The 25,436-nt window shown below is 42.2% G+C and overlaps 3 long non-coding RNA genes across 3 annotated transcripts; all 3 read left to right on the top strand.

Annotated features, from left to right (window-relative positions):
* Positions 1 to 1,166: 1,166 nt before the first annotated feature.
* LOC122975983 lies at positions 1,167 to 23,682 on the top strand. Its single transcript, XR_006400775.1, has 3 exons — positions 1,167 to 1,177; positions 12,190 to 12,196; positions 23,159 to 23,682. It is a non-coding gene; the product is annotated as an uncharacterized LOC122975983 (long non-coding RNA).
* Positions 13,196 to 15,093, top strand: LOC122975984. The gene is made up of 2 exons (XR_006400776.1): positions 13,196 to 13,761; positions 14,614 to 15,093. It is a non-coding gene; the product is annotated as an uncharacterized LOC122975984 (long non-coding RNA).
* On the top strand, positions 17,417 to 20,486 carry LOC122975982. The gene is made up of 4 exons (XR_006400774.1): positions 17,417 to 17,521; positions 17,625 to 17,839; positions 19,299 to 19,480; positions 20,039 to 20,486. It is a non-coding gene; the product is annotated as an uncharacterized LOC122975982 (long non-coding RNA).
* Positions 23,683 to 25,436: the final 1,754 nt, after the last annotated feature.

Below are 25,436 nucleotides of genomic sequence, written 5' to 3' on the forward strand. Positions count from 1 at the left end.
CAAATTTAACATTTTTGAATGGCTTTAAACTCCTCAAGACCCCAAGCACTGTTGTTGTAAGCACTAAAAATCATCAACTGACTGGGTAACATGTATGGAAACACTGAAACAATGTAGTTAGACAACACTGTGACAGTTTGTCATTAGCAGAGTATAGGAGTGTATCGTTTCTCGTGTTTCGCCGCAGTCCACCATACAGATAAAGAAATGTTACCATAGACTGTATATTAAGATGGATGTAGTGAGGTGTTGTCACCAATTGGTTTGCATTGGAGCCTGTTTGAAGCCAAGACTTGCAGCTTATGGCGGCCCCATCTTTTCCGTTTGGAACCAAATAAGGAGTGCGGGGTGTTGTCTTTCATGCTGTGCTACCTCGGACTGAAGGGAACGCTAGCTTATGCCGGGCTCAAACTATAGGAGTTTTGGGGCAATTTATCCCCATTTCACCCCTTCTGACAATCTGAGGAGAAATGTGGTCTTTGACCTTTGGCTGCCCTGATAATTCAAACATGTTTCATATTTAGGATTTAAAATCTGGATGATTATGTCACTACTTTCTGAGCGGAACCACAATAGCCAATGAGATAGTCAGGTCTAGAAGGAGACGGAAGTGAAGGAGAGGACTTTTGAAATGGCAACCACAAAGAAACAACAAGCTGTTGTACAGGTTTGTTGGACAGTTAAAACACCTCCAGTTCTCGCTGAACAGACAACTCATGTTGACAGCGTCTCCTGAACCATTTTTTCACCCAGACTCATTTCTGCTTTTGTTTTTTTCTCACTGCAAAGCATTACTAAATCAAGTTGTCGCACCATGTCAGTCTCTATTTTGTTTACATCTTCTTCCCCATGAGATCACGTGAGGTGGTGCGTTGCGCCCTCTGATACGATAATCTTAATAATATCCTGTAGTGTGTGATGCGCCATTATTTTCAAATCTTGTAATGTGTGCACGTTTGAGATTAGAGAGAAGAACATCTGTGAAGTTCCTCCTTATGTGCGTGATGCAACCTGACTTCCCAAATTTAGCGACTGAGACCACAATGACTCGTTGAAAAAAACGATTGACTTATTATTTCTAAGTTTCTAAGAAGTTAATGCTTTTTGAATGGGAGTCAACTGGAGCCAGCATCACTATAAAGTACTTCAGCTTTGGCTTCAGCCTCAAGCTGTGGTAGTTGCTGTAAAACAGTGAGTAAAATAAAATATGAATTTCTACTTGTAAAGTGAAAAGACATCAAAATTAGCCTGATATCAAGGTCTTGAGTGCTAAAATTCTATAATTTCTCAACACACATAAAGCTGTAGTCTCTGCTACATCATCAGATACAGCCTAATAGACTACAAATACAGCCTGCAGATAGAAGTCACAACATGTCACAGCAAAACTATAAATTATACACCATCTCATCAAGGGAATGAGATGAAATATCAACTATAAAATATGCCTATGCTACACTAAAAAGGATTAAGGTCACTATGAACTTTAAGAGACTATATGTAGCTTTATTATATTAGAGCTCACTTTCATTCACTTTTAATATTTTATAACATAATCTCTTTAAATTAATCATCCTTTTTATTTGATCAGTCTTCAAGATAACACTTTTTTTCAAGCACCACCCCTGAAATTGGTGAAACAGCACTGGAATAAATGCGGTCATTTCACCCTTCAAGTTGCTGAAATTGTTTGTTTTGCAGTGTACCACCCCACTGCCTTCACCAGGGATGAGCAAAACAGAGAGCTTCGTCTTAGTGCCCGTTCTCAGCCCACCGCCTCCTCCTCATCGGCCTGAAGCCCATGCATATCATAGATAAAAAATAAGTGCTCACCATTATCCGTGGGCACACAGCGTTATATTGTGGATGCTGACATTGCTCTTACCTGGCAGTTGGTGCTTTTACTATATTAATAATGGAGCAGGCGCCATCCATCATGGGGATATGAGGCTGCTAATCATGTCAGCTCCCTGCATATTCACTCCTTTCATCAAAAAGAGGAGGAGAGTTAGTGGGAGAGAGGCAGAGGGAAAAAGGAGGAAACGTGGGAGAGTGACGGTGAGAGACGGAGATAAACAAAACGAAGGGGAATGATAGGGGAAAAGAGAGGAAAAGAAGGGGAAAAGAGGGTGATAGAAGGGGACAATATCAATGTGCTGATCACATGACAGATGCCCTTGGCCTTTTGCTGAATGGCTTCCCTGTTGGCAGGAGTTAACCAGTGTATTTAAACAGGACAAGACGAATGGGACCTCTACTCCCCCTGCTCACTGAACCAGCCCATTTCTATTCCAACTCACAGCCTTCCCCCATGTGGGAATGCTAATATGGTTAGCTGACATTGCCAGGGTTAAAACTTCATAACGCCGTTTTATTGTAATATTCACTTCACTGGACCTTTCCTATTTTTCATACTTTTGCCAAGGAACGTCATGTAGTTTAATGCTGAGTCTTACATCCTTTCCTTTGGTTTTCCGAAGCAATTTCACTTGTTTTTAGAAGAAGACCAGATCATTCTACTCATATAACATAACTGAGCTACCAAATTTCTTTAAAGGAGTCGATTTGCATTTAAAATAGCACCCGATCTTTGCAGCAGCACACTTCCAAGCTCGCTCCTCCATCCATTAGTCTCCTGCAACCAGGGGGACCTTGAGTATTGGTGCGTTGCTTCATTTTCCCTCATTTGGTGTAGTATGACATCCACATGCCCTGATGTGTTTGAACATAACATTTACACAAACATGGCACATTTTCATCCAGTTGAAATTGCTTCAGTGGAATATTATGATAACCTTTATGTTATAGAGAAAATAAAACCGCACAAATTTCCCTTCAAACATCTGTCCTCGTAAGAGCCTTCTGCCCGACCATCCGCACAGAAAAAGGAAATTTGCTGGTGATTGATGGGCCTGGTTAAATAAAGATAAGATTTTGAAAACGCAGCCATATGTCTGCTGTATGCACAGTCTCTTTTGGCTCGGAGCCTGGATGCAGAACATCCTCGGTATCCTGACGTCTTCTTCATGCTTGCTCTTCCGTAGGGGAAGAGCCGTGGGAGCAGGGAGAAGGTGGAGATGGAGGTGGGCGACGAGAAGGGGGGGGGGGGTTGGGGGAGAAGGAGAAGGAGGAGGGGTGGATTTCAGAGCGACAGGCCGACTAAGAAAAGCGATAATGAGCGCTCGGGGCTGTCTGGGGTGCAAACTCCTTCCCGTGTGAGATAGCTGCAAGGGAGAAGGGGGGGTGGGGGGGTGGAGAGGGAGTGAAGGGGAGTAAAGGGTGCAAGAGAAAGTTCCCTCTCAGCTGGGTGATGTTTGATGCGGAGCTGCTGCTTCCTACGCCTGGAAAAGCGAGCGGAAACACAGCCAGTGAGGAGGCCATGAGGGGCAGCTGTTAAGTGCCAATTAGGCGACGATGAGTGGGAGACGGAAATACCCATTTGCACATACACACACACTCCTGCAAGCAGGCAGGGAGGAGTAGTCAAAAAGTGAAACAAATAGGGCCTAATCCCTGTCAATTTTCCCGGAGTCGCTCTCTTCCTCACCCTCCATCACCCCGCCTTGCCTGTTAGGTAACGTCACATCAGCGCCGGCTGAAAATGGGGGTTATGATTCGCTGTTCCATTTCGTTTTGTCTCCCTCCCTCCGTCTGGCCTCGGCCTCTTCTGAAGGCCACTGAAAGGAACATTTTGTAAAAGCCTGTCACATTATGGACAAAGGACAATGCCCAGTGTCAGGCGTCCAATTAGTCAGCAAATTCACTCACGTATTTAGTCCGTGACACAGAAAATGATAAGGTCGGATGAGGAAAATGGAGACACTATGTTTTTTTTTTTTTTTAAGCTTGTTTTCATTCATAGAAAAGCTATTCAAAAGGGACGCGTCAAGCTCAGTGTGTGTGCATGTGGGTGTTTTTTTAAAAATGTTTTTTCATGTGTTCATCTATGTTTGCATGTGTGTACATTCTTACCTATACCTGCCCGCATGTGTGAAAAGGGTTTGTGTTACAACCCAAACTTGATCAAGGAGAACAGGGAGTAAAATAAGAAGAGAAGAAGAAGAAAAGAAGAAGGTTATCCAGTTGCTGAATCTTTTATTGCCAGGTAAACTTACATTTCAGGTAAGGGAGACACCGGAATAAAATAAGAAACAAATCAAAGCTGTCTAAGAAAATAAAAACAGAACTATATGCAAAATTACTTCCAATACAGCACTCAATGAAAAGGACCACTATTGTTTAAGCCAGTGTCCACCAGCATGTGCGACTGGAGCGTCTCTCTTATAGCTAATGCGCATCTGTTTTGGATTCTGATATCTGTTTTTGCTGGATCAGCTTTCATCTCTTAAGCGTGAATTCCACCTGTGAATAAATGCCTTTATTGACCAGATGACATGAATTCATTATGTAAGGATGCTTTTAATTTGTTATTGGGAAACGATACAACTGGAATGCAACACCTTGTCTATTCACAAAACAGAGAAAAGAAGAAAAAAAATGCAGCATTGCCCCGTTAAGCGTTTTTTGAGAGTTCAAGCAGCAAAATGTAACAAAAGAACTAATTAAAAATAAGCAAAAATCAAGCATTGCATGACTGATACGCACCTGGTAACAGCAGGAGAGATCTACATAGTAATTCTGCACGAAACAAGCCGCTGACACTGCAACAACATCGTGAAAAGGATGTGTTTTTTCAGGAGGTGACTTGGCATAAAACAGGAGCAGTGAGGTCAGGAATACCAAACCTCTTCTATAGGGAGCTATGGCAACGGCAGCTGTAGCGAGGTGGCTGACCTTGTTTGCAGCAAAAGAAGACATTTACATTATCTGAATTCAGCACCTACAGGTGCGCACGCAGACTCTCGCTCTGGCGGAGACGCGCATAATCGAGCTGGATGATTTTCTATCCTTGCGTACTTTGTTCATATGAGATTGTACAACGGCTCAAATTACCTTGATAGATTCACAGCGGCTTCAAATGTAAAACCGTCATTCGTCATCAGGGTCACCGACAGTGAATGAGTCTTTTCATGTCCGAGCTCCCAGTCAATCTTGTTTCTATGCATGCCGCACATCTGAGGCCTCAGTAATTTCCCCCGGCTGCCGCCTCAGATCCACCCGCGCCATACTGTGTTTTGTATATTCATGTGTGTACCTTCCTATCTTAATCCTAGCTATTACTCGCATGGCTGGCCATGTCAAGGGGAGATTTGCTCACTCACAGTGAATGGGCCAATATTGACAGCACGCCCACCGCATCAACGATCAGTGTAAGGGCTTAGCGCGCACTGGATTCGCAGGTTTGAAGCTGAATTCAATGAGAGAGGGAGGTGTGTTGGAAAACAATCCTCACAGGGAATCTATGCAAATGCTAAATGTTAGTCTTAGACCGTCAGGAGTGATAATTTAACGGTGGGTGTTGTTGACTTACATGGTGGACACATCCCACTACTTTTTAAAGGTACTGCATTACATTGTGTTTTCTTTCTTGTAAGATGTAGTTATAGATCTATTTCCTTGTGGTAGTAAAGCTACTGCATATGCCAAAATACAGTAGCTTGTGCCAAGATATTATGCATATTTATAATTTCCAAGGTAGCCAAAATATTTTGGCTAAGAGGCATAAATCTAATATCAGGTCTTCATTTCTTTGCCAGAGGAACACCTGTGTTGTATTAAAACGTTGCTAGTAAAAGCTTAAATCCAGAACTTACCCCACTGAGATTTTGTGGATGTGCAAACAATTATTTGAAACCACTGATGTATAATGTCCCAGATTTGGCCCAAGCATGCTAGTCTGAGTCCTGGTCCCGACATTGGCACAAAGCTGGCCCATTGTCTGCAAACTGGAGTTGACTGTTAGCCAAAATCCAACTAAAAAAAACCTTAAAAGATCAAAATTTTGCAGCCATACAAAGGCCAGAACTGGCTTCTTGTGTGCCAGAACACAACCGATTGTGCCAACGACTATATAGATTTAAATTTTTCAACAAATTTCAGGAGTTTAAATCCAAACTGTCAAGTTAAAATCCTTTAATAGGGCAGGCAGAGAGATTTAGTTTCACAATATGAATTGTCTCCAGGGCAGTAGTGGTCAACCTCTTGACCAGAAGCCATTTTTGGCATTATTCACAAAAATGGGGATTTTCTAAAGGGGCAGCTTAGTGCTTCATCTCTTGACCCCAGCACTTCAATAAAGCCCACTTCAGATGAACTGTAGTCCAGACTGACCAGTGCTGACAGCTGTAAGGTGTTGGAGGGAGAGGTCATTTCAGCTTAAGCCGGGGTCAAGTGGTTTTTTTTTGGAATACATTTGAATATTGAATACTTGATTATTGGGACAGATGATCGTGTGTAGAGAGTAAGGTCAAACCATCCAATTTGTTAATTTTGAGGAGAAACAGGGTCAACTGTCCTTCAAACAGAAGGGCTCAGTCCATGTGCCCTAAATCCACCCTGCTGAAGTTTCCTTGAGCAAGACCAACCCCAGCGACCTGGTAGAAAGGAATAATTCATTCCCAATTAAATGGAATTTTGTCCTGATTAATTTCTGTTTAGGTTTAGTTCAGTTAATTTTAACTCAGTTTACTTTTCCCTTCTCTTCGCAGCTCAATTCAATAAAGTACAAGAAAACTCTCACTGTCGTTTATCAAACACGGCAGCAGCGTCTGGAGCAGCAGCTGGCCCAAAACCTCAACTGATCTCTCCCACATAGAGGTCAAAAGTTGACAAGAAGCTGACTCCCCTTTCATCCTGCAAACCGGGAGCTTCTCGCTACATTTTCCAGAGGCATGTCACCACTTCAAAGGTGTTAGCAGAATGATTTGCAGACGAAAGCGCTGCCGCTTCTCTCTCTTGGCTGGTTCACAGTTGTCACTGTCGCACTTTGTTTTGCTTAAATGAAATGATTGAGTCCTGGCTCTGTGACGCCGTTCCAAGGAAGCCAGCCTCACATCATTACCAGTGACATTAGCAGGTGACAGCAGCAGCCACAGAGCCAACGATGCGCTGAGGTTCAAAGCGCCTTAGCTACGTAAACAGATGAGACGAAAGAGAGTCAGAGAGTGGGCTGGAAAAAAAGCAAACAGTAAAGTAAGGGTTGGCTGAAAGATGATCATACATGTCCAGAGTTTTGCTCCAAAATAAGATCCACCAATTAAAAAAAAGGGGGAAACGTCTCTTTTATAATGACAGGGCTGTTGTAAGCCATCCATATGTTTGATTTTATGCTTGTAACCAAAGCTCTTTGGCTTTACAGGAGGCTTTTTACATCAGAAAACTTTTATAAAACTCCTTTGATTCAATACTTACAAAAAGGGCATCATACATTTACCCCAGATTTGTAATACACAATTTTAAAGCTCTGGATGTAGAGATCAATACTGTATAAAAAACCACGTAGGGTTGCATTTCCTCTGTACTTCTCCAATCTCTCAAGTGCAGAGGCCATGTAGCCAGATACAGTACTGTAAATTCCCTTAAGACTATTGATTCTCAAGTTGCAGGTTACAGAGTCCAGTGCTTCAACAACAGTGCAAACTGACCTTAGTCCAGCCAGGAAAGTAAAGCCAATGCTGCTAAGTTGGACCAGGAAGTGCTTTAAATAGTCATATTCATAGCTGAAATGTGTTGTGGTAATTTGATTTGCTCCAGAACAACAACATGAGGGACACGGGAGTGGATGAAGCCATATGATAGTCATATGATAGTGAGTTTGACCTCAAATAATAACCCTTAGGCCATTTGCAGTGGTGAATACTGCGTCTTTTGTGTGATGCAGCGCAGAGGGGTGAATGGTATATTTAGGCGTTCCCAACTCTGCAGGAAAAAAAAGCAAAGTTCCTCTCTCGTCAATGTGTTTTTAGAGGACCTCATCATTAGATCAAGGCCCGTTCCTCTAACTGCACACACTCATTTCATTAAAGCGCCTTTCATGGTACGTCCAAAACGTTCTGATGTCTCACTGAATGATGCCGATGAGGAAAGCATGACGCTTCCACAGAGGCAATGAATTCGTCATGGGGTTTTGGGTTGATCCAGCATCGCCATACAAACAGTAAACAAACCCCTTGTTCTAAGAGCGGGGCGTCTATTTATTTAGCAGAAAAGCGCTCCCCATTAGCGTCTAAATTGCTGTCGGAAATAGAGGCAGTCCACATTAACAACCTCGTCCTCTGTGCATAATGCTCCCAGCGTCAGCATGCCTTGTCATTATAGCCATTTCTGCTCCATTATTTCAACACCAAATCACCAAATCCCCCCTTTTCGATTCGTTCTCCCCCTCCTTTTGCCTCAGTACAGTGGGGCTCGCACTTCAAACTGCTCTAAAATGAGCTTGCTTTGCCAAGCCGGCAGCTAGCCAGACCAATCATCCATCTGCAATAATAGAAATCTTCTGGCTGATGATAGACTGAGGCAATCACTGGGCAGGCTGAGTGGGCTCTTCAGTCTGGCCTCTCCACCCCTGCTGCTGGTTGATAGCAGGGGAGGGCCGGGGGAGACTGGCACTGGTATCTTGTAGGTATAGGCCTCTGAGCTCCCGGGCTGGCTGGCGGACTGGATGGATACACATGGAGAGGAAAGCGTGAGGAGGAAAAAAAAACAATAAAAACTAGAAAAAAGTACTCATGGGATGGACAAATATGTTTGACATATAAGGGAAGGTTTGTTTTGGTTTGGATTTTTTTTATTTTTCCCACAGTACTTATCTGATTCAGTTGATTTTGGCTTTTCTTTCTAAATGCTGTGAGATCAGCCTGACAATTTACTGTATAAATTAAAAACTAAACGCCTTATTTCTTTTCTCCATGCTCAGTCAGCAAGGGCAGATTTAACTGCAGGTGTATAAACAGTAATTTATGGTCAGAGGGTCAAATTGTCAAGAAAAAAATACTCTAATGGGTTTTAAAAGGTTTTGTTTTTTAAAAATATGATACATTTTCTCTTCCCATCGAAGAGCATGTCATCCATGTGGGAGCGCTCAAATGATCTAGTGTTTGAGTAAGTTGAAGGACTTACAAGAGAGATAGTAGAAAAGAGCAGGTTTTTAGTTCCTAGTATGAGTCAGTCTCCAAACACACTGGATCCTACACTTCCCACAATGCATCTCAACAGCATCTTTGATTGCCAGCTAGTGGACAGAAGATAGTGAAGATATACTTGTTAAGAAAACAGTGAACAAATACAAAATCATTAAACCAGAAATGAAAGTACTCGAGGGGAGTAAGTCAGTACATTTTATTTATATAGCACTTTTCAAAACAGCAGTTCCATCGTGCTTCACAGTTGATAATACAGATGCATAATAGTGCACAGCATGAAAACATAGTAAAAATAGAATTTATAAAATGGAAACAGACACTCAACAATAAAAGCAATATAAATAAACAACACAAGATTAAAAGACAAATAAAACCAAGAGGAATTGCAGAGCAACACACTTATAAAAATGCCAGTCTATACAAGTGGGTATTTTAAAAGTTTTGTAAAATGTGGTACAGACTCAGCTGACCTGACAGTAAGGGGGGGAAGTGATTTCATAGTATTAAAACAGTAAAACAGTAAAAGTATGACCCCCCTTTGTTTTGTTTTTCAGCCTGAACCATGGCCTGGACCCAACCTGCCCTGGGCTTGACAGCAAGCCAACATTTCAACCTGACCCCGGCATGAAGCCAATATTTTACCATCTATTGGTCTATAAGTCAATAAAACAGTAACAAAGAAGGAAGCTTTCACCAAGCTTCAATGACCCAACCTTTTCTTTAAATGCTTTTTGTGGTTTTCTGTCATATTTATACTGTTATGATGTCAGATGTCTGTGTTAAACATGGTCAAACTTCCAAAACCTCCAAAACTTTTCTGCAAGTCAAAAGCCAGGGCTTCAGCCTGCTCTGAACTCCTCATGTAGATGTCACATTGTTCATGCATGTCCACAAACGACCGTCCGTTCTGTTGCCTTTGTTGCTAAGGTTGTTCCACGGGTTGTTCACATTGTCCACTCGTATATTTCAGATCCAATTTGGGCTCGAATGTGTACAGATTGATTTTAGGAGTTTCTATTTCGAGTAGAGAATGATAAAAAGAAGTGAAATCCTACTACTACTGTTTGTTTACGTAGCCTCTGGAACCACTTGGTTAGGAGAGTCTTAAAAAGACAGGAGCTAAACCACCCTGTTTCAGACAGAGGCTGAACTGAGGGGCTGCATAAAGAGCCAGAATAAGGTAAATAAGGAGCTAAAATCATGCAAATATATTCCAGTAGAGCCCCAGAAAATAAATTATAGACCTGGAAATGTGCATGATACGTCCTCTTTAAAATCTCACTGATAAAAACCAATATTTAAATGATCAGAAACAGACATCCATTTATTAAGCAGATTTTTACATATATTATACAATTACTGTGTTGTTTTTTTTAAAGAAACGAGCAAGTGCTTCAGGAAATGTAGTAAACAGTGGTGGTTTCCATGCAGACTTAAAGAAACATTTCATCATGGTTAAATCATTTATTGCCCCCCTACAAGTGTTTATTCATGACTGCTTGACTGGATGGATGGATGGATGGAACCGTCATGGCTTCTTTAGATTCTCTCTCTTTCATCCTCTCATTATTTCTCTCTCAACCATCCTTCCTCCCACCACAGTTCTCTCCACGCCCCGAGCACCTCTATCCCTCAATCATCCCCAGCCTCTCCACACCTCCACTTCGACCCCGCTCCATCCCCTCCATCCATCCTTCCACCTCTCCATCGCATTCATCTGCATGGAGAGCGTCTCATTCTGCCCGGGCTAATTGGCTCTAATTAGAGTCATTCAGCAGGGGTTAATCAAGGATGACTTACGCAGATTATGACTGGTGGGGGCAGGAATCGGAGGCAACAGACAGCCTATGCGCCACGCCGGCAGGCACGTATCTCTCCTCCCAAAGCGGCCTGAGGACTTGGCATATAAATGTGTTTAAACCTACGGCACAACGTGATGTTTTAAGACATGTGCTCCCCAAAAAAAAAATCCAATACTTTTGTAAAAAGGAGCCTGAAAAAACTTTATTTTATCTGCAAAAATAGTGTGATGAAAGGAAAGTCAGACAATATGTTGAAATGAAGCAGATCGCAAAATATGTGATTCGCATCAGTAACATGATATTATCTTTCCCCTGTGAAAGGCTGTCACCTGTTAAAGTTTTAAAAAGACTTTATGACTGCCATGTTTCCACCCATATATATACTTTGGCTGATGAGGTGCGATTGTGAAAGATTTTAAACATCTGTTATTGCTTCATCTGTAATTGCTTGACAGCTGGACAGCTTTTTTTTCCCCCCCAGAAAATGAGACTTTAAAAATTGGAAATCATTGTTGGCCAAGGACTCAAACTGGAAAAAGAGTCAGTTTTTTTTAAGGCGTAAGTAAACAGTACATTGGTTAATCACAGGTCAAACATTTCTAGATAACTTGGTCAAAAATGTGTAACATAAAACTGTTATTTCACAGCATTTCAGTTTAAATATGGTCACTAAAATACTGTTGAAATGATGGTTATATTTAATCAATACTTTTCAATTTTCAACCAGATTAATCCCGGTCTTAACTTAGATACCTGAACCTTTTTTGGAGCTGCAAATCACCAAAGTCAGGTTCACTGGGTGGCCTATGAACCAGGATTTTTACAGATATCCAAAACGTAAAAGAGGAGAGCTACTCCAAAAAACAAAAAAAACATGACTTCACCAGATGTGTTTGCAGTTCCAAACTTTCTGTTCTACTTTAAAGCCTCACTGTATATGAACATTTAAAGACCCCACACAGCAACACAGAAGTTTTCACTTATTCTGGCTGATTAGATGTCTGTTAGTCTTAAAGCAATTAGTCGATTCTGATGATTGATGAATTGCACGAGTCATTTCTGCAGGGAAAAATGCCCCAAATTAGCTGGTTCCCTGCCTCTAAAATGTCAGCATCTGCTTCTTTTCATTGTCTTACGTTAATGTAGACTCACTGTTCTTTATTGTTTGGACTAAACATGTGACATTTTGAGCTCTGGGAAGTTGTGATGGACATTTTATTTAGACCGAATGATCGATCGATTCGACAAAGCAGCTGAATCAATAAAGAAAATTAAAGTTGACTAAGTAGAGTCTAAGTAGAAGTTGTCCTGCCTTAACAGGTGGTTTAACACTCTTAAAGTTAGAGGCAACGCGTGAAAAAGAGGATAATTCATGGGCAATATTCAGGAACACTAATACTAAACCCCATTTAAGAATGGTTTGAAAGCATCTGAACAACTGAAGATGCTTACATGTCATCATGGGATTTAAATGATGGGTCCATGTTCAGTTTTACAAACCCCCTGACATCAACTTCAACCTCCTCTTGATGCTTTAAACAGCTGTTTTTGAGTATCTTTACCCTGTGGTTATGTGTCGTTGAATCACCTGCTTTACTTCATGTCGGAGAAGTGAGAAGAGCAGTGCCAACTTGTGATAATGCAGCAGCCACACTCACTTTAACATCATAAAAATGTTTTCATTGCAGGTCTGCGAAATTACCACCTCACGCGGTCTTCCTCACGCTCCTCATATCAGTGGAGTATGCACAATGCAATATCGCAGGTCTCTTTATTGCCTTCCCTGTTCTTATATAAAAAGGCCTGTGGTAATTATTTAGGGAGGGCCACACTGTATTGTACTGTACCGAGACCCCTCTGGGACTGGAAACATTATGGCTGGGCCTCACACACACACACACACACACACACACACACACTGGCACACTGGACAGAGAGTAATGGCCCAGCCCTTGGTGGTAATGGCCTCTCTAACTGCGTGTGTGTGTGTGCGCTATGCCATACATGTATTCATCTGAGCATGCTCCTACCAAGTCTATTTGATGTGACTAGTCCATTAGACTTTCAATGGGCTCCTACACCATAATCCTGAATACACTGAGTTTTTTTCTTTCTTTTTTCGATGGGCTCTTCATTGGAACTGCCCCACAGTACAGATTGCTCCTGTCACTGTTGAAGCAGACAAATTCCCCTTCATATCCTCTGCATATGGGATGGGATTGTCTCGTTATGGCCCCGTTACATTCCCCCATGGCAACATTAGCCAGCGGCTGTAAAAAGACTATTAGGATCCAAATCATTCTGGACTGAAGACGGCAGGGCTAAGAGAAGTTAGTGAGGGGGGTGATGGGAAAGAGAAAAGAAGATGTAGAAAGAGATAAAGAAAGAGAGCTGGATTAGGTGGTGTGATTTAAGAGGGCTCATCAGTTCAGAGACCTCCAGCATAGCTCCAATTGCACACATGAACTCCCATATATATATGTGTGTGTATATATATATGTATATATGTTTATATCTATACACATACTGCATGCTAAAGCATTCTTTGCAGCAACGCAGCTGTCCTAATCCACCGCAGCCAATCAATAAACACTTGACAGGTACTGAAATACAATATAGAGTACAACACTGGCCTGCTGGTTCTTCTGCTCCATTTAAACTGCAGTTTGACAGCTGAGGAGGGAAGCAGGGGGGAGATGCATTTGGAAATGTCTCGATTGGCCCCGACAGAGGGCTCCTATAGAGGAGCAGACAAACACACGCTGCAAAAATCTTCATTTTGTCAAGTGAGTTTTGTCTATTATTGAGACCTTAAAGATGTATTTTTTTTTTGCATATTTAGATAATTTTATCCAGTTTCTGATGGAAAAAGAAGAGTTTTCTAGCGGCGTAAGTGCAGTAATCTGCTTTGTTTAAAGGTAAGGTTGTCGCTTTTTATCAAAAATTCAAACTTCTGTTCAATCGTAGGACAAAAATTAAATAATCTGTAATTGCCCAACGCAAAATGGAGACAGTAATTATAGCATCAAACCATTTCAGAGATAATGTGTGAAATGTGTTTTTTTTACACTATATAACTGGGGGGGAAAAGTAAGGTTCATTTTGTAAAATGCAACCGCTTTACAGTAACGATACAGCTTGTCACTCAAGCGAGGCAGCGGAGGCACTGCTAATGAAAGGAAAAGGATAATTTATGAAACATAGTTTAGGATTAGAGTTTGTGTGCTGTTTAAATTAGTTAGAACGTAACCACGCTGACATTCAACACGATTTGTAGTGAAAGCAGTCATTTTAATGCCTTGGTATATTTTTCACTTTTTTTAAAGAAAAAAGACATTTACGATTCAATAATAGACAAAAAATACATCATAAGACAGTTTTTTTTTCATGTGACTCAATACATGGCAAAATATATACACCTGTGTACACCTGTGTGGATACCTGGTTACCACCAATTTACTTTTTTCCCCCGAAAAGAAATTAAGTTAAGTAAGAAAGAAAAATAAAGGATGAAAGAATAACATTCTTAATTGTTTTTCCATCCTTTCTTTCCCCCTGTCTTGTGTGGCAGATGAGGATCCGGTGCTAATGTCCCTCTTCCATCACCACTCCTCTCCAGCTGCAAAACGCTGATTGGAGCTGGAACCACCCCATGATTGCACTCTCTTATTGGGTGCAGGGGGGAAAAAAAAAAAAAAAAAAAAAAAACAGAGAGAAAGAAGAAAAAAAAAACGCTCATTTAATTCTTTCTCTCTCTTTTCATCTTCTAGTGTTTTGCAAGGAGGAAATTGGAAACGCCCCGCAAATGTTTGGGAGCCATCCCAAACCGAATCGAGGTGCCATTACCCCGATGGGTGCAGCACAGTGGGGCTGAAAAATGTCCGGCTTGCTCTCTCTCGCTCAATGATTGTCTCATCAGCAGGAGTAATTTGGGTTTCTGGTTATCGCGTCATTTCTGATGCCGACGAGGGGGAGAAACGGGGAGAGACGTAATTACTTCTTTCGGCAGACGGAGAACAGATGAGGAAATGGGGAGTAATTGATAACTGGCTGGTACCCTCCTGGAGTAGATGCTACCTCCCAGCACCACCACCGCCGCCTCCTCCTCCTCCTCCGAGAGAGACTTTACTCACTGTGAGAAACGAGTGGGAACATACTCCAGTAGCAGCCTGATGGATCAGCAACAGGCGTTTCAAAGAGGGAGAAACAGAGAGAGAGAGAGAGAGAGAGAGAGTGGGGAGAAAAGAGAAGAAAAAAAAAAAGAAATGAGATAGCAAGGTGAGAGTGAAAGAGGCGGGGGAGGGGGCAGAGGGAGGAAGATGAGATGGAGGAGTGATAGGAGCTGAAGAGAGAAGAAAGAGTGAAGATGGGGGATGAAGTGGATGGATGGTGAGGGGACAGATTGGCCTCGGCTTTAGTACACATGAGAGGCAGGGGGAGACGAAATGAGAGATGTGTCAGGCAAGTAGAAGAGGAGAGGGGAAAAGATGCTAGTAGGCATTAAGCAAGAATAAAAAAAAAGTCTTCACTTTTGATAAGAGGCTGCCTTTCCTGAGTCACTTTCATGTGGAATAAATCAAGAATATATTACAAAAAGACAGACTTCTTCTTTTCTTACTGACCGTTTTCATTTCCTCACCTATGTTTGAATAATGTTTGGCTCTTCCGCTCACATCTCCGGCATGCATAGATTATTTCGCGAAAGCTCCCTGGCAACCGCATTCGCGATGCTGCCGGGGCTTATCTTATCTCCTCTGTGTGTGAGGCGTGTCGCTTCGACAACACATTAGCCTGCACTTTACTGTCCAACATGCCCCCTTTTTTCTCTGTTTTTCTCTCTTTCTTTGCCTTTGTGCAACCCTCAGCGAAAACTGACCTCTCCGCGAAAAAAAAAAAAAAGGGCATCGTTTTTTTTGTGTGTGTTTTTACAAAAATCCATTCTACCCACACCGTCTCCCTCCCTTCAGTGCTGATGTGGAAGTCTGTTCAGCTTCCCATTTTCATTCTGCACCACTTCCTCCTCTCCGTCTCGCCTTCTGTTTAATAAGATCTTGGCGGCGGCGGTGGCGGCAGCAGCAGCGGCGGCGGCGGCGGCATGTCTGGTGCCGGATGCCAAGAACGGAGAGAGATGATCGGAGCTTGTCAAAGTACAATCTGGAGGCTTAGGTGGAGTCAACAAGATGAGAAACATATCTGAACAGAGAGGAAGGAGGGCCAGAGACGATGTTTACCTGTCTGTCTGTCCCGAGATCCAGGACAAAGTGTTATGAGGACAGGGCCTTCTCTATCGCTGCCGCAAAACTGGAATTCTCTTCTTCCCACCATCCGATTCTCCCCCACTACTGAGTCATCTTCAACACACTTCTACTCTTTAGCTTTTAACTCTGCCTAACCAGCTCAGGTTTTTCTCCTGAAGTCTCTGTAGGTCTGTGTTGCCACCATAGGCTCTGTGTGACCATGTGCCTTTATTATTATTATTATTATTATCATTTTTTTATTCATTAACCCTAATCCTAACCCTTAACCCTAATCCATCACTCTGATTTTCCTCTTTTTCTTCTCTTTCCTTTGGATGTGTTGTGTTTAAAGTGCTATATAAATAAAGTTGAGTTCAGAGTGTAACACAGGAAAACACACACACACACACACATATATATATATATATATATATATATATATATACACACACACATGCAGTGATAGTTATCTACCGAACAGGAGTGCAAACACAAACTGATAGCTATCTCACAAAATCGCATGCAATAAAGTAGACACGGTGGACAAGCATATCCATTTATCTCACACACACACACACACACACACACACACACACACACACACACACACACACACACACTAACACACACAGCGATGGTTATCTTCCACACAAACAGAAGCTGATAGCAATCCCAGGTACACACACCCACACACACACTCATACCATGACTGACCATTTTCGCCGGAGCTGAGTGACTCATCTTCACGAGATACGGTGATGAATGTTGTGTTAGCGCTCCATAGCTGCACTCTAATATTCAAAGACTATACATAAAGGCTTATTTATTGAGGATCGGCACAGATAAAGCCGCAGTCTCACAAAGAGGGATTGTGAAAGGCTGAGCCGGCGAAAGGTAAATGAGTTTGAGTGCGCTGAAGAGGCTCACATTGTTACAGGCCAGTACCAATCAATCACGCTCATCAGGGTCTCTGAGAGAGTTTATTAACAATTCAGGAAGCAGCCGGGCCCCATTTTGACCATTAACTGATTCCTACTCAATTGCTCCGAGTCCGTCTCTATCTACATCCATTTTTCCTGCCTCGTACTTTCATTCTTTGGCACACTCTGCAATCTTTACCATGCATTTCATGCTTTTAGCGTTTCTTCCACAGAAATAAAACACATCCTCTCAGGGTGCAGAAAACCATCTCATTCAGGAAAACACTGCTCGGCAGGCCTTGAGTTGACTGTAATTTCAAGTCAATCTTTTTTACCAAACTGTTACACATGAAATTCCTCTTTTGATCTAAAAATACAAACCGTTATGTCTCCCTTTTTTTACAGCCGTAGCTATTTAGCCGGTGTTTGTGCACAGCCAATTCCCCTATGGGGTCACAATGATGACGCCAGGTGCGGTTGCTAGGCGACGTGTCACGCAGCCGACTGCAAAGCCTGTAAAAGTGAGTATGTAGGTGTTGCTGAGAATGTGCACCAAATCGCACGGATGTCTAAGCAATACTCCGTCAGGTAAGAGGAGGCCTGTCTGTGTTTGTTTCTCTGCAGCCTCCTGTATCCGCTATCTGTTGACAGCACCTGTGGAAAGCAGCTGGCTGGGGGTGCGGGGTGCTTTGCATCGCAGGCAGAGGGGCTGGTTAAACCCGTTGGGGTTACAGGGATGTTACACACCATGACAACAGTCAGAGGCCCTGCTGCTGATGCAACTGCTCACATGGGACACAGAGAGAGAGTTGAGGGAGCTGGGAAAGGTGTTAGCATGTGTGAGTGTGTTCATTTTTGTGTGTTGTACTACGCACGGTTGCACATATGTATGCATAGGTGAGGTACCTGCGTGTGCACATATGTTTAAGGGGAAGAATTTCTGATATTTTCATGCAACGTAAGGAGTTTCAGTCCAAGAAGAGATGGCAAATGTTGCATACAAGGTGCATACAATGTTTATAATTTAAATTTAGAGTTTACTTTAAAATCTATTCTGATCAAAAGATTACAAAATTGGACTTACTATTATTATTTTTAAGTCATAAGATATAGTATCTCGAGTCCTTTCTTATAAATCTACAAGATTAGTGAGGATATTTAAGGTTTAAGTTTCCAGTATCTCTTGTTAAAATCTGACAAAAATAATATCCATTTAATAATTCATGTGGAAATTTGATTTTTAAGATGCTATATAAGCACTTTGTTGCTTAACCACGTTCTGTTCTTTAAATCGAATCACTAAGAGGTTCTCAGGTGTGTAATCAGCAGCTCATTTGTGCTTTCCCCTCATTTTTGCCTTCACTTTCCATTACTGGAGACATTTTCTGAGCTGTTATCGTCACAAGAGTGGCTTGTTTGCTATAAACTGCAGTAATCAGTGTCTTCTTGCAGCAGGAAACAACTCCGAGGTAACTGGAAGTGTACAATCTGGATTTAAAAGAGCTTAAACTGATCTGCTATATCTTCTGTATGAGCATTATATGACTGCCATAAATACATGAATATACGGCTTAAATCTATGCTGTCAAATTTAAATCTTTCTGCATGTTTCTTGACACAATAAGAACGATAAGAATTCACCCTCCGCAACATCTATCTGATGTAATATTGCAAGCTCACCAGCACTATTAGACGCAGATTTACCAATTGATTTCAGTGGAGCCAGTTCTTACCGACAACATGAGCCCAGAGCTGGTCTCTTTGGCAGGTAAATCAAAGGCTGAGGCTTGTTATCGGGTTTCATATGCAGCTTGAGGATCGGGGGTATGTAATGTAATAAAACAGGTGCTCAGTGGGAGAGCTCTGATGGTATTTCTTCTGGTGCGCTGGGTCAGGCATAAGCCTCACGGGCTCAGACGCATAACTTACTCGCATGTATGCATGTAATAATATAGACTCTGACACACAGGCGCAAACATAAATATACTCGTGCTGTGTATAAATGCTAGTATACCACATACACATGTCATAGCTATGAGTGGAAAATTGACATGTTTTAGATGTTCTTGAAATAAAGAATTAATTCATGAAGATTTACAAAACTCTGGAATCAATCACCGCAACTCTTATCACGCCATCTTGCTGAAGTATTGCTCAATTCCCGCTCCCCTTGCTTGACACGACAAATCCCCCCGGCCGGAAATCCAATCCCGCCTCTGTGTGACCGGGGAGGAACCGTGACGGATAGCTTGTAAGCATCCCACCATGTTTCATCAAGCCTTCTTCTCTCTTTGTCAGGGCCGGAGACTGAAGACTTCCATGCAGCGCCTCACCTTAGGGACGCCGCTGTGTTCAATAATTCAGTGGCTGTTGCTCCAGTCCTGCGGAGAGCGCTCATCAGTGACCGATGAGCATCCCTAGTGGGCTCAGCTCCATCCCGGAAAGGATTTTTCTCCCCCTTCAGTAGTCCGAAATGGATAGTAAGTTCAACTAATTACTGTATCGGCCCGAATTTAAGAGAATATATGTGTTTTATGAAGATTTATGTCTTCAGCTGGGATGAATGGGCTTGGACCTAAGAGCCACACAGAGGGTAAAGAAGTCATAAAGTTTTGAGAGAGCGATTTGTTGAAGATAACATTAAAACTTGTATTTAAATGTGGTTGAAGCCTTAATGTGGCTAGGCTAGCTAGTGTCTGCAAGTCTTTGTCAGGCCAAAAATTTGTCATGTATACATGCAAATACAAGATAATGGGACTGGAACACCTGCTTTTGAGTAAAGACTCCTTTAAAGATACTCTTTGAATAAAATAAACCACATCCTTTCAACTTATGGTCATATTTAAAGAAAATTACAGTTAATCACTACAAAATAAACACTCACACAAAGATCATAGTTTTGAATTAAGTAAGTTACTAGTAGATGAAGAGCATCAGCCTTTCATAAGCCTTTTTTCACAGCAGACATTTTGACTTATCATAGTAGCAAAGGTGCAGGTGTCACTAATATCATTAACGATGGCTGCTTTCTTCTCAAGTGCCCCAGTAAACCATGACAGTGTGACAGTGAGCCAGCCTGCACAATGCCAGGACCCTGAAACAGAGGCAGCTGCATGGAATCCAGCCAGCAGTAATTGTATTAGTTACACTGTACTTTTCCTCCAGTGACATGTGGAAATGTCTTCCAAGAAAATGGCATATTATTCATGCACAGAGAGAGATCGGTGGCCTCGTGTAGTTCCTCTACACAACTTGAGTCTAATCAGACAAACTGAGAAGACCTGGGCAGGTATGCAGAGCCTTTCAACTTAACCGTTTATTGACTACACAGGATATCAGTTCTGTTACAGAAAGTAACAGACCCAGAAAGTGTCTAGTAAGTCCAATTAAGCTGGTCCATGTTACATGTTTTGCTGCCAACCTTATTATAAGAAGAACCTGCCTTTGTATCACCTGTTTTGGGATAAAGACTCTTTTGAAACAAGACACATTTAGCATCTTTTAAATTTATAATCATAGCGAAATAGAATCTGTCAGTAAATGTCAGGGCATTTTTAAACCTATAGTTTATTTCCTCTGGTCCGAGTTGTTAACTCGGTGTGTTTTCCCCTTGCTTTGTTTTTTTTTTCACACAGAGAAACATCCAAGTAACCCAAAATGCATCACTACAGGCCATAAGAGAATGTTCACTCTGCTCATTGGTCAGATGTATCTGGGGCATGAACAAGAACGTGAACCCAGGAAGAAGGTCCTGTCTGCCAGTACCAAACATGTAGTCCAGGTTGGACCTTGATTCATTCTCCAGGTATCTGCTTGCAGCTGCTGATTTTGCTCATTTGCATCGCAGTATGCAGAACACATCTGGCCATTTAGCTCAACCTTACAGAGTATGTCTTCTAGTTGAGTCGGATTGAGGTTTGATCACGTTGTTTATGACTGGCACCCCCGAGTATGATTCCTGTGTTTAGATCAGAATCAGAGTCTGATTCAACCAGACTGAACAGCGCAGGTCTGAAAACACCCTTAATCACACTTATAATCTGGATTAATGACAAACTATAGGGTACCGTTCATTCTAATTCTGCTTTTCCATCTCGAAGAGAATCAATAACATTCAAGCAGTGGATTCAATTTGAATTATGACTCTAGTAGCAGTTCCTTCTTCGTTCTGTTTCTCAGTCATGTCACACTCTCCTGCAAAGCTCTTGGAAGAATAGAGAAAGATTTGTGATTGCATTTTTTTTTTAGACCACATCATTATTTAACATGATTTAACGTGACTTTCATGACAGATGACTGCCTGGAAAAATATTTTTTAAATAGTCCAAAAACTGGTGTTGTAAAAGTAGAAGTGTATAATTATGGTCGTCTTATATTTGGGGGACTAAATGAGTAACACAGAAAATTGTTTGAAAATTTGCAGTGTTGATCTGACAGTAAAGATGCTGTAATGTCCTTCATCCAGTGATTGCTGATCAGTAGGCCAGTTCTTTGAGGTTTTACGTTGAAGGTTTGCCAGGCCCAGCAGTAAGCCAAAGTTCATCCCCCAGCTCTTCTACTCTGTGAACCCCCGGCACCTGATTCTCAAGCTGCAGGATTTGGTTTTTGTGGGAAAAAACACTGGAGAAAGGAAGGCATCAAAGCTGACAGACGTACAAGATGTAGGGAGACAAATAGAGAAGAAGGCCCGGGCAGACTGGCAGACGGAGACGGAGACAGGACAGGCTGACCAATTAATCGTCACCGGTGAGGTTTGAGTCCTCTGGGATTTAGGAGTATTTCAAAGAGAGTTGGAGGTTAACATGCATCTGCGGAGAACACAACAGATAAAATCTCCACTGGGTACATCCTAAAAAAATCAATGCTCTGCTCGGCTCATCTCGGTTTTCAATACTGTTTGAAAGCAAAATTTTTTAGCAGTACTGCCAGAAAAGTTTGCAATATGTTGTATGTTATTCCTACAGTTGCCATATTCAACTTGCATTACATTTGGGATGGGAATTGCTGGCCGCTTTGAGACATATATATATTTTATACGTGTATCGTTCCGCATTTCATTCCCCAAGTCTTCAAAATGGCCACAGTGGGAATAAGGTTAATTCTTAATGATCATGTCTTTTTATTCCTCTCTGCACATACAGAGATTTTGTAGTCTTAGCAATAAGGATTCCTTTTCCAGTATCCCACTGTCCTGTAGGGAATTCAGCCATAACATCTACCTCTACCACATTTATGTGCCGTCCCTTTAACAAGGCCAGTGGCCGGGGAAACAGCCAGCGAGGGAACCTGGCAGGAGTCCTGGGTGATATGTCGGCTGGTTCTGCTTCAGGCATTGTTAGGCGAATCCAGGTGGAAGAGGAAAGAAAAGGAGATGGAAAATGAGGGAAGAAGAAGAAGAGCGAGAAGACATAAAGGAGCAGAGGGAGGAGAATGTCTCTGGAATGATCATCATTATGAAGGTAATAACAAAGCAGGGGTCGGGCCAGCAATCATCAGTCTCATTAAAATTATATCATTACTACCTGGATTTAAATCATGAGTTAGTGCAAGAAATGACCGGCTTTGTAAGAACAACAAGAAAGAATGAGAATAAGGTACGTCACTGCACTAGAATCAAGAAAAATGCAACTTTATTTATAATACTTGTTCAAAATACCTCTAAAAAAAGATGATTTGCAACAAAAACAACTTGATAAGAAGGAGATTTTTATAGTATTTTACAGCAATTTCCATTTCCATCACTTAGAGAAATCGTCCCACCTTTTACACTCTTAACTTTTTTGATTCCTTAAGAAAAATCTGAAAAACTGATGTTTGGAGATACATGGTTTTCGCTGTACAATGACGAGGACCGGAGCCAAAACGACGTGGCTGCTGCAAAGCCCGAGTAGCCCAACCATAGCGTCACACAGGGAACACGAGTGGAAGAGGCTTTGTGTTTCACATTACTGGCCAGAAAAAGAGTTGCGACCCATGTCGAGTGTTCTCTCTGAACAATGCGAGAACAACTGCACATGCATGATAACAGCTTTGTTCTTTCTCAGCTGCCAATCTCTCTCTGTAGATCTATAGGAGACACATAGAGCACATAAAAAAACACACATAAACACACGCGCTGGGGCTCTTTTAGCTCTAGTCCAGCAGTGTTTTCTCAGTAGAGAGTAGAAGAAACAGCATGATCTAAATAGCTCATTAACTTTTGATGACTGGGTCCTTTGGCTGTAGATCTTGAAAGCAAATGGGAGCCAGACTCCTTATGGCTATTGATTCAGCAACACCCCCCCCCTCCTCTCTGCACATCCTGAGGAGGGCTACTAGGGACTCCAAATTATTCATGCCAAGATCCGTGCATTTGTTAATGACTGATTGGGACAGTGTGTCCTGCTCTGTTTTAAAAGCAGAACCAAGGTTGTTTGTTACGACACCTCTAACCGCTGTAACACATTACTAATATCCTGAGGAGAGGCCTACCAGCCAGAACGGCTACAATTATCCTGATAGGAGGATGTTGCGCCTCATGCGTGATACAGAGGCCAGTCCTGCGGCTACAGGTGAGCCAACACAGGCACAAACAGGGCAACACTCACACAGCAGCTGTCACATTTGGAGCAAAAAAGAGTTAACAGCCTCTGTAAATACCTTCACCATAGTTTTTGATTTCTAGTTCGAGAGACAAACTAGAAATTGATATCATCACCGCAACACCTGGCAGATGAATCATACGTCATCATGCTGTATTGTACTTCACTTATATCCCCCACAGTGATTGTATTTATTTATATGTATTTACTGTTTGTTTACTTAGCCTCCGGATTCACTGGAAGTCGGCATTTTTTAAACTATAAATCATGCAACAATATACCAGTAGAGCCTCAGAATATAAATACAGATCTGGAAATGTGCAGACATAGGAAACTTTTAGGGAGGAAATACGAGCTGACCAAGCTAACAAATCACAGTTCTTGAGTTCTTCATGTGATATCTCTGCAGCTGCTGTAGCCCCAACGTTTAGTTACATATTTTAGGAGGCGCACATCAGCTGTGGTGTAACTCAACACTATCCAGTATGTCACAATAATGATTTTTATATTTTCTATACTAATCTTGCTCTCCCTCACATGTATCTTGCTCCCCTTTTGAGGGGTTTTGATCCCAATATTGAGAACCTCTGAACTAGGCTTTAGTCCTTAGTCCAAACCGGTTTGCACGGAAACCCCCCACTAGTATCAGTTTGGACAATAAGCCCAATGTGAAGGTTATTTGCATAGGAGAGAGGGGTTGGTGGGGTGGTGGGGGACGGACGGTTAATGCTTTTGTTGGAATACCAAACGGAAGTGGTGTATGTAAATTTGGATTAAGCGGATAAGGCCCCCGTCAGCTTCAATAAGTATTGTTGCCTTTGTGTGTGTGTGTGTGTATGTGTGTATGTTTGTGCGCGAGTGTGTTTGCGTGTGTGTCAGCCAGTGGCTTTAGGCTGAAGAAATGCATATAAATGAGCTCTTTACCTGCAACTACCTCTTCAATTAAAGGCTGCACTTGGGCGAGCTCATAACTGTGTGTGTGTGTGTGTTTTTTTTTTTCATGAGGGATACTGAAGTGTGTGTTTGTGCATGTGCGTAATCTATGAACATATGTCTGTCTATACACGCCTGAGGGAAAGACCAATCCACACTTTTAAATCACACCTTGAACTGCTTTATGACTGCGGGCCAACAGGCTCCGTGTCCGAAGCTGATAGTGCTGCTCTATGACTCAACCTATATCTGGCGTTACGTTTCCAGCATCACGTTCCGCACGGCGCCAGGGGAGAAAGACCGAGGGACCAAGGAAAGCACTGATAAGACGTGGAGCTAGTCGTGTAGAGGGTCAGTGCGGCGGAGAGATAGGGCAGCTACATGGCAAAAGGAAGCCAAGCGTGACCACTTTCTTACTCTTTCACTCATCCGTCTTTCCTTTCCGTCCCTCCTCCCCTCCGGTCATCCTCAATATGGTCTTGTTATCTCACGCAACACTGATGGCTGCTGCGTGTGTCACCACCATGTGTGTGTGTGTGTGTGTGTTTGTGTGTGTCTCTCTCTCTGCTTGAATTTGTGCTCCCATTTGTGTATGAATGCGTGCGCGACGGCCTGCCATTTTGTTGTCACTGTGTTCAATTCTGCTAAACATCATTTCAGCCACTATTGAGGTCTGCAACAACGAGCACAGAGCTGCTTTTCAGCATGAACAAAAAGTAAGGATGAGACGAGGTAAAGCCCCTGCATCGATTTTACACCCACTCCTCGGCTGCAGCTGTCCTTGAATATAAATGACGGTGTTTCAACCCACTCCTCTCTGCAAGGCTCCCAGAATTCTTTATGGCTATCATAGTGAGGATCTCTCTCATTTTCTAAGCTTACCCAAACCTGCTCCTCTCATATCCCCACAGCAACCGGAGGA

The sequence above is a fragment of the Thunnus albacares genome, chromosome 24 (assembly GCF_914725855.1).
Source record: "Thunnus albacares chromosome 24, fThuAlb1.1, whole genome shotgun sequence".
Classification (NCBI taxonomy): Eukaryota; Metazoa; Chordata; class Actinopteri; order Scombriformes; family Scombridae; genus Thunnus; species Thunnus albacares.